The sequence below is a fragment of the Suncus etruscus genome, chromosome 15 (genome assembly GCF_024139225.1).
Source record: "Suncus etruscus isolate mSunEtr1 chromosome 15, mSunEtr1.pri.cur, whole genome shotgun sequence".
Taxonomy (NCBI): domain Eukaryota; kingdom Metazoa; phylum Chordata; class Mammalia; order Eulipotyphla; family Soricidae; genus Suncus; species Suncus etruscus.
Window position 1 is genome coordinate 91,366,431 of NC_064862.1, and position 10,821 is coordinate 91,377,251.

At 60.5% G+C, this 10,821-nt stretch overlaps 1 protein-coding gene across 5 annotated transcripts in view; it reads right to left on the reverse strand.

Annotated features, from left to right (window-relative positions):
* The window catches only part of ADGRL1 (adhesion G protein-coupled receptor L1), a 32,789-nt gene extending 22,303 nt beyond the window's left edge, over window positions 1-10,486 (reverse strand). For all 5 annotated transcript variants that reach the window (XM_049788509.1, XM_049788507.1, XM_049788508.1 and 2 more), the window contains exon 1: window positions 10,389-10,486. The gene's annotated coding sequence lies outside the window, so the exon portion shown is untranslated. The remainder of the gene's footprint in view (window positions 1-10,388) is intronic.
* Window positions 10,487-10,821: the final 335 nt, after the last annotated feature.

Sequence of the window (10,821 nt, forward strand, 5' to 3'; positions counted from 1 at the left end):
CCCAGCCCTGCAAACACGCAGCCTGGATAACCTACCTGCCCGCTGCCCGCCCCTGTCCTGGTCACCACTAAGATCTCTCTCTCTGCTTGATCCCAGGTGAGCAAGCCTGGCCCGGAACATTCCAGAAACGCAGATAGTCGGAGCCAGAGCGATAGGGCAGCGGGAAGGGCGTCTCACTGCTATGCAGGTGGCCAACCTGGGTTTGATCCCTGGCACCCCGTAGAGTCCCTGGATGCTGAGCATGCAGTCAGGAGTGATACCTGAGCACTGTCGGGACAGGCCTCCCCCAAAAATACACAGATCGTGCATGGAAGACCAGCGAAAGTGGGTTTCTTTCTTCTTTTTATTTATGGGGGGGGGTGTCAAACCCGGAGGCACTCAGGGGTTACTCCTGACTCTGCACTCAGAAATCACTCCTGGCAGGCTTGGGGGACCATATGGGATGCCTGGGATCAAACTCGGGTCCATTCTGGGTCAGCTGTATGCAAGACAAACGCCCTACCACTGTACTATCATTCCTGCCCCTCTTTTTTCTTTTTATTAAAAGGGGTGGGTTGGGGCCGGGCGGTGGCGCTAGAGGTAAGGTGCCTGCCTTGCCTGCGCTAGCCTTGGACGGACCGCAGTTCAATCCCCCGGTGTCCCATATGGTCCCCCAAGCCAGGAGCGACTTCTGAGCTCATAGCCAGGAGTAACCCCTGAGCCTCACCGGGTGTGGCCCAAAAACCAAAAAAAAAAAAAAAAAAAAAAAGGTGGGTTATGCCCGGCAGGGCTCAAGGGACCCCAGGAGGTACAGAGGATGGAACCCGAGTCATCTGGGAGCAAGGCAGATGCCCTTCCCATTGTACTATCTTGTCTCTGGCCCCATGTTCATTTATTTTGATTTTTTTAAAGTAAATGTTTGGGTTTTGGGTCACATCCAGCTGTGCTCAGGGGTGACCCCTGGCTCTGCACTTAGGGATCAATCACTCCAAGTGCTGCTCAGGGGACTGAATGGAATTACGAGGAGCAAACTCGGGTCAGCAGCATGCAAGGCAAGTGTCCATCCCCTGTGTTATCTTTCCAGCCCTTATTTAGAGCTTTTCATTTTGTTGGTCTGGGGGACACCCCTGGCTGTGCTCGGGGCTCACCCCTGACTCTGTGCTCAGGAATCAGTCCAGGCAGTGCTTAGGAGGGGAGCTTCTGAAGTGCCAGGAATCGAACCCAGGTCAGTGTATACAAGGCAGCATCCTCCCCACCATGTTAGCACTCCAGCTTCATATTTATTTATTATTTTTTATTTTGGGGCCACATTTGGCAGTGCTCAGGGGTTACTCCTAGCTCTGTGCTTAGAAATTACTCCTGGCAGTGCTCGGGGGACCCTATGGAATGCTGGGAATTGAACCTGGATTAGCTGTGTGCAAGGCCAATGCCATTCCCACTGTGCTATCACTCTGGCATCATATTAATTTTTTTATGGGGGCCCATATGATGCCGGTTCTGAACCCAGAGTCCCCACATGCAGGCTCTTTGAGACTCCCCATGACCTGACCAGCCTTCTGGAAGCAAACCCACAATTGGTCCTTTCCCCAAGGCCCTGTCTTACACGATGACACTAGCTGGGTCTTATTGGGGGTTGGGGGTTGGACCCCACCTGGAACTCAAGCAGTGCCAGGGACCTTTGGCTCAAAGGCTCAGGCACATGCTCGGCAAACACTGAGCCCCAGTATCACTGGGTGTGGCCATGGGGGCTCCAGCAGTGCTGGGGATGCCCCAAAAATCAAAGCACAGGGTTTGGAGAAAGAAGGAACCTCATGAAGGTGACCGGTCTCTTCACCTGCACCACTGGGTCACTTCATAATTTGTTGTGATGGTGGTTGTTTTTGTTTTTGGACCACACTTGGTGGCCCTCAGGGGGTTCGGGGTGCTCCTGGCTCTGTGCTCAGGAATCATTCCTGGCAGGCTTGGGGCACCCTATGGGATGCCGGGGATTCAACCTGGGTCAGCCCTGTGCAAGGCAAACGACCTCCCTCTTGTGCTCTCTATTGTCGCTAGGGGCCAGTCCTGAGCACCAGTTGTGACTGTCGCCCCAGGTGATTGAGAAGGAGTCAAAAGGGGGGATTCCCCCTGCAGAAAACAACCCTTTTGCACTGATCCCAAACTCTAGTCCCAAACTCCTGCTGCAAAAGCTGTTGGGGTGAGGTTTCCAGTGCTAACACCCCAAAAGCATACATAGGGTTGGAGATCAGGACCCACTTGGGCACTAGGCATGGGGTCATACAGGGGTCACCCCTGTATCCACTTCCGCCAGGCAGATCTCCTGTAAGCTCCCCAAGAATTATGGGAGTGTCCCCCGAGTATCTGGGGAGCCAGGAGGGAATTGTCCCAGACCCTCCGGCTTCAGGATTCAGGGAACCCCCAGAAACGGGGCTTGCCCTGTTCCCGCCCAAAAAGATGGGAGGCGGGACCCCAGATTTCAGGGTTGTTCCCCACTTGTCTATGCGCTGGTGCTGAAGCAGCAGTGAGAGGCTCGAGGAGGGGGGACCCTAGGGTGTCCTTGGGTGCCCCCGGCGGGGCAGGGAGGGTGACAGGCGGGGAACCGGCTGCGCAGAGCGGGCGCCTGGCACCTGCCCTGAGCGCGGTTGTCATGGAAACCCTTGGAGTGGGTGGGCGGCTGCAGGGGGCCGGCGGGGAGCCCTGGGTGCCCCACGCTCCACCCTTGCATGCAGAACCTCCTCCAGAGTCTGTCTGTACAGACTGCGTCCTCCTGCCCAGGGCCCAATGTCCAAGGCAGCCCAGAAACACGAGTTCTCCTCCTCCTCCAGGCAGACATCGTGGCATGATGGAGGGAGAGCAGGAAAGAATCTCAGACTGGATCTGCGGTGGGGCCTCTCTCAAGCTGAGAGGGACAAACAGAAGGTGACAGACCTCCTCGGACTCACTAAAAGTGCTCAGTGACTGCAAACCCACTGCTTCGAGTCCCTGAGTTCCAGGACCCACACACAGCAGGGCAGGGGTTGGGGCTGGGGCCCCAGAGTTTCGAACCAGAGAGACTAAGGGTCAGCACAGGGTGGAGGCACTTGCTTTCCATGTGGTGCACTCCAATTCCATCCCGTGAGCACAGAGCCAGGACTCATCATGAGCATCTCCTGCTGTGACCCAAAAACCAAACCAGAGCGGTAGCATAAGCGGTAGGTGTTAGCCTGCACGCACTGACCTAGGACGGGTCCAAATGGTTTCCCAAGCAAGCGATTTCTAAATGCATAGCCAGGAGCAACTCCTGAGCTTTGCCGGGTGTGTCCCCCCAAATAAACAAACAAAAGATCAAACCAGAAAAAGAAAAAAAAAGGTGAAATCGGGCCGGGCGGTGGCGCTAAAGGTAAGGTGCCTGCCTTGCCTGCGCCAGCCTTGGACAGACGGCAGTTCGATCCCCCGGTGTCCCATATGGTCCCCCGAGCCAGGAGCAACTTCTGAGCACATAGCCAGAAGTAACCCCTGAGCGTTACCGGGTGTGGCCCAAAAACCAAAAAAAAAAAAAAAAGGTGAAATTGGTGCCATTCAATAATAGAGGGGAGAGTGTTTGCCTTGGACGCGGCTGACCCGGGCTTGACCCTGGATATCCCAGAGGGTACCCCAAGCACCGTTAGGAGTAACCCCGAAATACCGCAGGGGGTGGCCCCCCCAAAAAGATAGTGAAATTGCAGTGTCTCCCCCAAGCTGTCAAGGTAGGCCCTGGCCCAAAGCAAGCATTCTGAACATTCAGAAGACTCAGGGGAACCTGGGACTTGTGCCCCCCTGGCTTTCCTACCCCCAACCTGTGCCTGAAAACCAGTGCAGAGGGCCAGAGAGATAGCATGGAAGTAAGGCGTTTGTCTTTCATGCAGAAGGTCGGTGGTTCGAACCCCAGCATCCCATATAGTCCCTTGTGCCTGCCAGGGGCATTTTCTGAGCATGGAGCCAGGAGTAGCCCCTGAGTGCTGCCGGGTATGACCCAAAAACCAAAAAGAAAAAAAAAGAAAACCTGTGCAGGATGAGCAAACAAGCACCACCATGGACACCTGGCCCCGAGCAGCCAGACATGGCACCTGTGGTCCCCACATCTGGGGTCTCCACAGGGCTCAGAACTCCTACTGTCCTGCTGTCGAGTCATGGGGTCACAGCCCCCCAGCCAGCACCCTGGCCCATGACACTCCTTGCTGAGCCCAGTTTTTTTTTCATTTGTATGTATGTGTTTTGGGGGGAGGCCACACAGGCGGTACTCAGGGGTTACTCCTGGCTCTGGGCTCAGGGATCACTCCTGGCAGGCTCAGGGGGCCCTATGGGATGCCGGAGATCAAACCCAGGTCAGTCAAATGAAAGACAAAAGCCCTACCCAGTGTGCTATAGCTCTGGCCCCAGGTTTCTTTTATTTGTTTTTTTTTTTTTTTTTGAGCCACACCCGGTAACCACGGTTTACTCCTGGCTATGCGCTTAGAAGTTGCTCCTGGCTTGGGGGACCATATGGGATGCCGGGGGATCGAACCAGCCGTCCGTCCAAGGCTGGCGCAGGCAAGGCAGGCACCTTACCTCTAGCGCCACCACCCGGCCCAGTTTTCTTTTATTTGGTGGGGGGAATCACACCCGGCGGCACTCGGGTTACTCCTGGCTCTGTGCTCAGAAGTCACTCCTAGCAGGCTGGGGGGACCACATGAGATTCTGGGATTCGAACAGGGTCTGTCCTGTATTGGCAGCATGCAAAGCAAATGCCTTACCATTGTGCTATCACTCTGGCTCCTGGCCCCAGTTTTCTTTTTTTTTTTTTTTTTTTGGTTTTTGGGCCACACCCTGTGACGCTCAGGGGTTACTCCTGGCTATGCGCTCAGAAGTTGCTCCTGGCTTCTTGGGGGACCATATGGGACGCTGGGGGATCGAACCGCGGTCCGTCCTAGGCTAGCGCAGGCAAGGCAGGCACCTTACCTCCAGCGCCACCGCCCGGCCCCTTGGCCCCAGTTTTCAAAGGCACTAGCCGCCCCCGTATGGGAGGGCCCCCACATCTCGGAGTGTCTTTACTGACATGGGGCTCCGAGGAGCTTAAACCCCATCCTGTTGGCCATTAAGCCCCTCCTTGTCTCCACACTCCTGGCCTAGGATTATCTATGACCCCCCATGGCCTCATGGGTCCCTATTGGGTGCCAGCCGGTCGCCCTACCTTCTCGGAGCCCCTCTCACCACCGCATGGGCTCCAACCCCATGACAAGAGGCCTCCCCTAAGAGGAGCAGCCACAAGGAGAGCAAAGTCTGGGGTGCACTGGGATAAATCTGGGAGTGGGGACAGGGACAGGACAAAGGGCAGCTGGATGCCAGGCCCCAAATCCCAGCAAAGCCATGATGGCTCCAAGCCCCAAAATAAACCCAAATGGGGAGCACAGCAGGGAGGGCATTTGGCCGACCTGGGTTGGATCTCTGGCATCCCATAGGATCCATCAAGCCTGCTAGGAGTGATCCCTGAGGCCAGAGCCAGGAGTAACCCCTGATCACCGTCAGGTATGGCCACAAATCAAAACAAACAGAAAAGCAGACATGGATCAACAGCCCTAAAACAGACCCTCCTTCAGGTCACCCCATCTTCTTACCCCACCCTTCTCTCTGACCCAGACCTGGCCACAAGCCCAGCGTCTCCCTTCCCATCCCCACAGCCCACTGGAACATTCTGGCCTTGACCCCTCACAACCCAAGGAACAAACAAAGCCCAACCTCCCCCCAGTGCTCCTCCCTCCCGCAAGCTTGGGAGGTCATTTTGGGGGAGAGTGGCCTCCTCCAGGCAGACTGCTTGGTTTGAAAGCTTCTCTGCCCCCCCCCCATACTGGGGAGAACCGGTGGGTCCAGTCCAACTCCAGACACAATGGAGCTGGGATGTTGCAGAGACTAAGGGGAGATATAACATGCTCTGAAGCAGAGAGAAGAGGCTCTGGGCTCAGATTCCTTATGTTCCGGGTTCAAATCCTGACTGTTGCCCCCCAAGTTTGCCCTCTACATTCTCCTCTGCACCATCATCTGAGGAGAAGGATACAGCCAGAGTCCTCTGTGGTTTTAGTGGCCACAACAGAGTGCTCAGGGCTGACTCCTGGCTCATTGCTCTGGAAGCTAGGAATCAAACCTGGGTTGGCTATGTGAATGGCAAAAGGCCTCTCAGCTGTGCTGACTCTTGCCCAAGATTCTATCCTTTCTAGGGGGCTGTTCCTGGCAATTCTCAGCCAACGGGGTCTGGTGGTTGAATGTCCTGGCCTGGCCTGGTGGTCAGTGTTCAGTGGGGAAGCTGCAGGGCACAGTTGCCAGGATCATACTTGGAGCCTAGAGCACACCAGGCCTGCAGGTATCCAGTGAGGCTCTCAGGCCAACCTCTAACCTTTGACTCTTAGGGTCGTGGCCCATGCCTGCCAGTGGGAGGAACCAACATGGTTCGTGTCCGCTCTGCAAGGTGTGAGGACACCAGGCTATTCCCTGGAAAATGCACCCCAGTGCCCCGGGGCAGCCCCTACCCATTCCTGCCTCAGGGAGGAATGAAGTTATTTTTATTCATTTATTATTATTTTGGGGGTTTGGGCTACAGTGCTCAGGGGGTCCTCCTGGCTCTGTGCTCAGGGATCATTCATGGCAGTACCTGGGGGACCTTCTAGGATGCTGGGGATCGAACCCAGTCTGCAGCATGCAAAGCAAATGCCTTCCCCGCTGAGCTCTGGTTTTGCTATTTCGTTTTCATTTAGTTTTTGTTATTGTCGCTGCTGTTGGGTCACATCGCTTTCATTGCGCTCAGGGCTGACTGTTGGCTCTGCTCTTGGTGGTGCTCTGGGGGCCCTATGGGATGCCAAGGATCAAACCTGGGTCAGCCCAACCAGCCGCTCCCCAGACAAATAGCCTCCCCCGCTGTGCTGTCACTCGGGTCCCTAGGCTATTTTGAGCCTTGGCATCTAGTCATCAGAGCTTTCTCCTTTCCCTAAATCTGGGTGCTGGGGGGAGACTTGGGGGCTGGGGCGCTCGGCTGGGTCAGTCTCCCAGAGTTCCAGCTGATGGCACAAGAAAGAGGGTCTCCACCCGCAACAGAAGTGGGAGCAGTTCAGGCTTCCACGTTTGTGATGAAGGCGGACAGGGGTGCCCATCACTGCCTCTAGACTCTATTGACATGTGGGGCACCTTGCAGGGTACCCCAGGCTCTGTCCCCTCATGCCCAATGCTCCAGTACAGGTGTAGCTCATTATCACCTCCCCAAAGGGGTCAGTGGGAAAAGGAGGTTATGTAGGGCAAGGAAGATCGAGCTTGTCCAGGGAGGGACCCAGGATTGGCCCTCAACAGCGAGCATTTGGGGACCAGAGCGAGAGCACGGTGGAGAGGGCATTTGCCTTGCATGCGGCAGACCCGGGTTCGATCCCCAGCATCCCATAAGGTCCCCCCGAGCACTGCCATGAATGATCCCTGAGCACAGAGCTAGGAGTCAGCCCTGAGCACCGCTAGTTGTGGCCCAAAAACAAAAACACGAGCACTTGACGAAGAGCCTGACAGGTCTAACAGAGTCCAGATAGGGAGGCTCCGGAGACATGAGCTATCAGGAAATTACGGGGAGCAACAGATGTCCAGGATAGGGGACCAGAAGTGAGGTGGTGTGGCCCCCACAAAGCCTGACAGCGGGCTGGGGGGAGTCACCAAGAGGGGGAGGCGGGCATGCAAAGGCCCTGGGGTGGACCAGGGCAGGGTGGAGGTGCGAGGGCACAAGGGAGAGCAGAAGGGTTGAGCCTGGGGTTCCACGTGCCTGGACCACCTTGTGCTGGGGAGACGCGGGTCTCTGCACGGCATCGAGGACTCAGTTAACCCCGGTGGGTCTGCAGCAGCGCCGGGGTGGGGGGGGGGGGGTGTATGGAGGAGGCTCAGAAGCCGACTGTGGAGGGCCAGACGCACCGCGCACATCCCAAGAGGTGGCAGAGTTCGCTCCCGTGCACGCAGGCAAGAACGCACAGACGCATGGATGGACGGACAGACGCACGCACCGGGGACCCCAAGGCCACAGCTCCTCCGCCACTCACTCACCCCCAAATCGCACGTAGGACAGGCCCAAGGAGGGGCGTCCCCAGAGACAGCTGGAGGGTCAGCGCACCCCTCGGACACCCCACTGAACTCTTTCCCAGGGCGGGCTAAGGCCTGGTGGGCACCCTCTAGCACCTCACTGAGGGTTCCATTCTGGGGGAGATCCATCTAGGAAGACCCTCTGGGAAAATGGGAAATGTCGGGGATTCTGGAACCCGCACCGCCGCCCTGTCCTTGGGGTTTGAGGGGGTCAGATGGGGCCCGGGCCAGGAGCGCCCCAAGACCTGCGGTTGGTTATGGGGCAGGATCCTATTTCTCTGACCCTCTTTGGGATCCCGGAGGGTGAGGCAGGACCCTCTGAGCCCTTCAGGGAGCCCCTCTGATGCCAGCCAGAGGGTGCCAAGGCGGTACGCAGAAGCCCAGAGTCCCAGGAGGCTCGGGGTCCCTCTCCTACGGGCACGCAGGGTCCTGGGGGGGCCCTACAGGAGAAGGGGCTCCCCAGGGCAGGCTGCAAATAGAAACCAGCTTCCATCTCCTCCCCACAGGCCCCCCCACTCCAGGGCCCCCTCGGGGGCTAAGAGCAGATTCAGATCCTTATGGGGGTGCCTCCTGCGGGGCCCCCCAATGCCCTGTGGAGAGGCAGGCGGGAGGATGGCCCAGGGGGGGATCTGAAGCGGTTACTAAGAAGCCCTGAAGGCCTGGACAGGGGCTGCTCTGGTGGTGCGCGCCGTGGGTGCAGGGGGGTCCCCACTTATGCGGGGGTCCCCGACTCCCAGCCGGGACCCAATTCTCTCGCTTTCCCGATTTCCCGCTGTTTTCTCGGCTCTGTAATTAATGGGCAAGTCTGTGCCGGGCGCCCTTGGCAGGAAAATTGCTGGTTGGGGCGATGGACTAATTTCCTCGATATGATAATGAGGGTTGGGCCCAGGGCCCCCTTTCCCCCTGCTTTTAAGTAATAAATTCCACATTATCGCTGGGGGGGGTGTCGCAGGCGCCCCTTCTCCGCCAGGCTCTGCTCTTGGGGGCCCAACGTTCCTGTCTAGGGGAGCTGTGGGGGGCAGATGGACAGTCAGGGGACCCCGCCAATGACCAGCCTGGGGGTGCTGGGTCTGGCGAGCGAGTGGAGGCCCTGGGGTTCTGCACTTGGGCCGGGGTGAAGGGATGGGACCCCGTATCTGGGGGGAATGCCAAGGAGTCTGTTGTGACCCACCGGGCCACAAGGGGTTCCGGGGAGGGGTGCGCAGGGCAGAGCATCACTGGGGGAGCGCGACCCCCAGCATCACGCGCCTCCACACCTGCCTGAGTCTGGATGGCAGGGGAGGGACTAAGGGGTGAGGGGACAGAGAAACGGGGGGCCCGGGAGGCCATCTTGGCGGCCATCTTGGCCCCCTCCCCCGCTCCCCGGGGCCCCCACATGTTCCCAGCCCGGAGGCAGGGACGGCGGTGGCGGCGGCAGAGGGTCCCTCGGCGCGCAGGGGTGAAGGGGGTCGAGCGGGTGCCACTGGCCCAGGCAGGGGGCAGCTCCGCGCCCAGGCCCAGCTAGAGGACACCCCGGCCAGGCCAGGCCCGAGGGGGCTTGGGCGCCGACCCAGCCAGGCTGGCAGACGCGGGGTGGTGGGCCGGGGCGCCCGGGGTCGCTGGGGCCAGGCCCGGAGGGGCCTTTTGGGGCTGCGGCACCCGTGCCCCGCGCCCTAAGTCCCGGAGCCCCCTCCCCACCCAAAAACCCTGGGGGAGGGAGTGGGCGCTGGGCCTCACAGCCAGACCTAGCCAAGCTGAGCATCCCGGGGTACCAGAGAGAGAGACAGAGAGAGAGGGAGAGGGAGACAGGGATGCTGCGGGCATGCGCCCGCTCCCGCCCGCCGCGGCCCCCGCGCCCCGCACCCCGTCGGGCGCCCAGACAAACCCTCCCCATCTCATCGCTCTTCTCCCCTCCGCTCCTCCCCGCCCCACGAGCCGAACCCCGGGCCCGAGGGCTCCTCCGGGCTCCGTCCCCGCGCGCCGCGCGCCCCCGCAGCCGCTCACGCCCAGACACCTACACAAACAGCGGGTGGGGAGGGGGGGCGCGCCCCGCACCCACACCCGCGCGCGCCCGCACCGGGACACGCAGGCTCCGCCGCTCGCTTCCCCACAAAGGCCGGCGCGCGCGCGGGTTCACGCAGCCACGCGCGGCACCCCGCGCCCCTCCCCCGCCGACCCCGCAGCTCCGTGGGGGGCCCCAAGGTGGGTGGGTGGGGGCTTGGGGTCCCGCGGCCCCGACTCCACACCGCGCGACATGACAGGACACGACGCGACGCGACGCGACTGCCCGGTCCTGGGCCCGCACACCTGGCCCAGGTGCGCCCCGCGCGCCCGCTCACCTGTCGGGGTCGGCCGTGCGCGTCTCTCCTGCGGCTCCGCGGACCCGGGCCCCCCGCCCGGCACATCTCCCGGGGCCGGGGCGTGGGGGGCGCGGGTGGGGGGCGGCGGGGCGAGGGCGGCCTCCGTGTCCCCGGTGTGCAGCAGCGCCGCCACCGACCCGAAAAAAACGTCAGTTCCCCCAAAAAGCGATCGATCAACCCGCGCGGGCCAGCCACCGGCTCCCCGGGCGGCTTCGGGGGCGACGGACGGGTCCGGCCCCTCCCGGGGACTCTCGGGGGGCGGGAGCGGCGTCAGGGGCGCGGGGGCCGGGGCGAGGCGGAGCCCCCCGGAGCGGCGCCGGCAGCCGCCCGCATCGGCCCCGCAGCCCCGGGGCCACCGCGCGCGCGGCACGTGTGCGCCCAGGCGAGCGCCCGGTCCTGGCCCGGTCCGGGG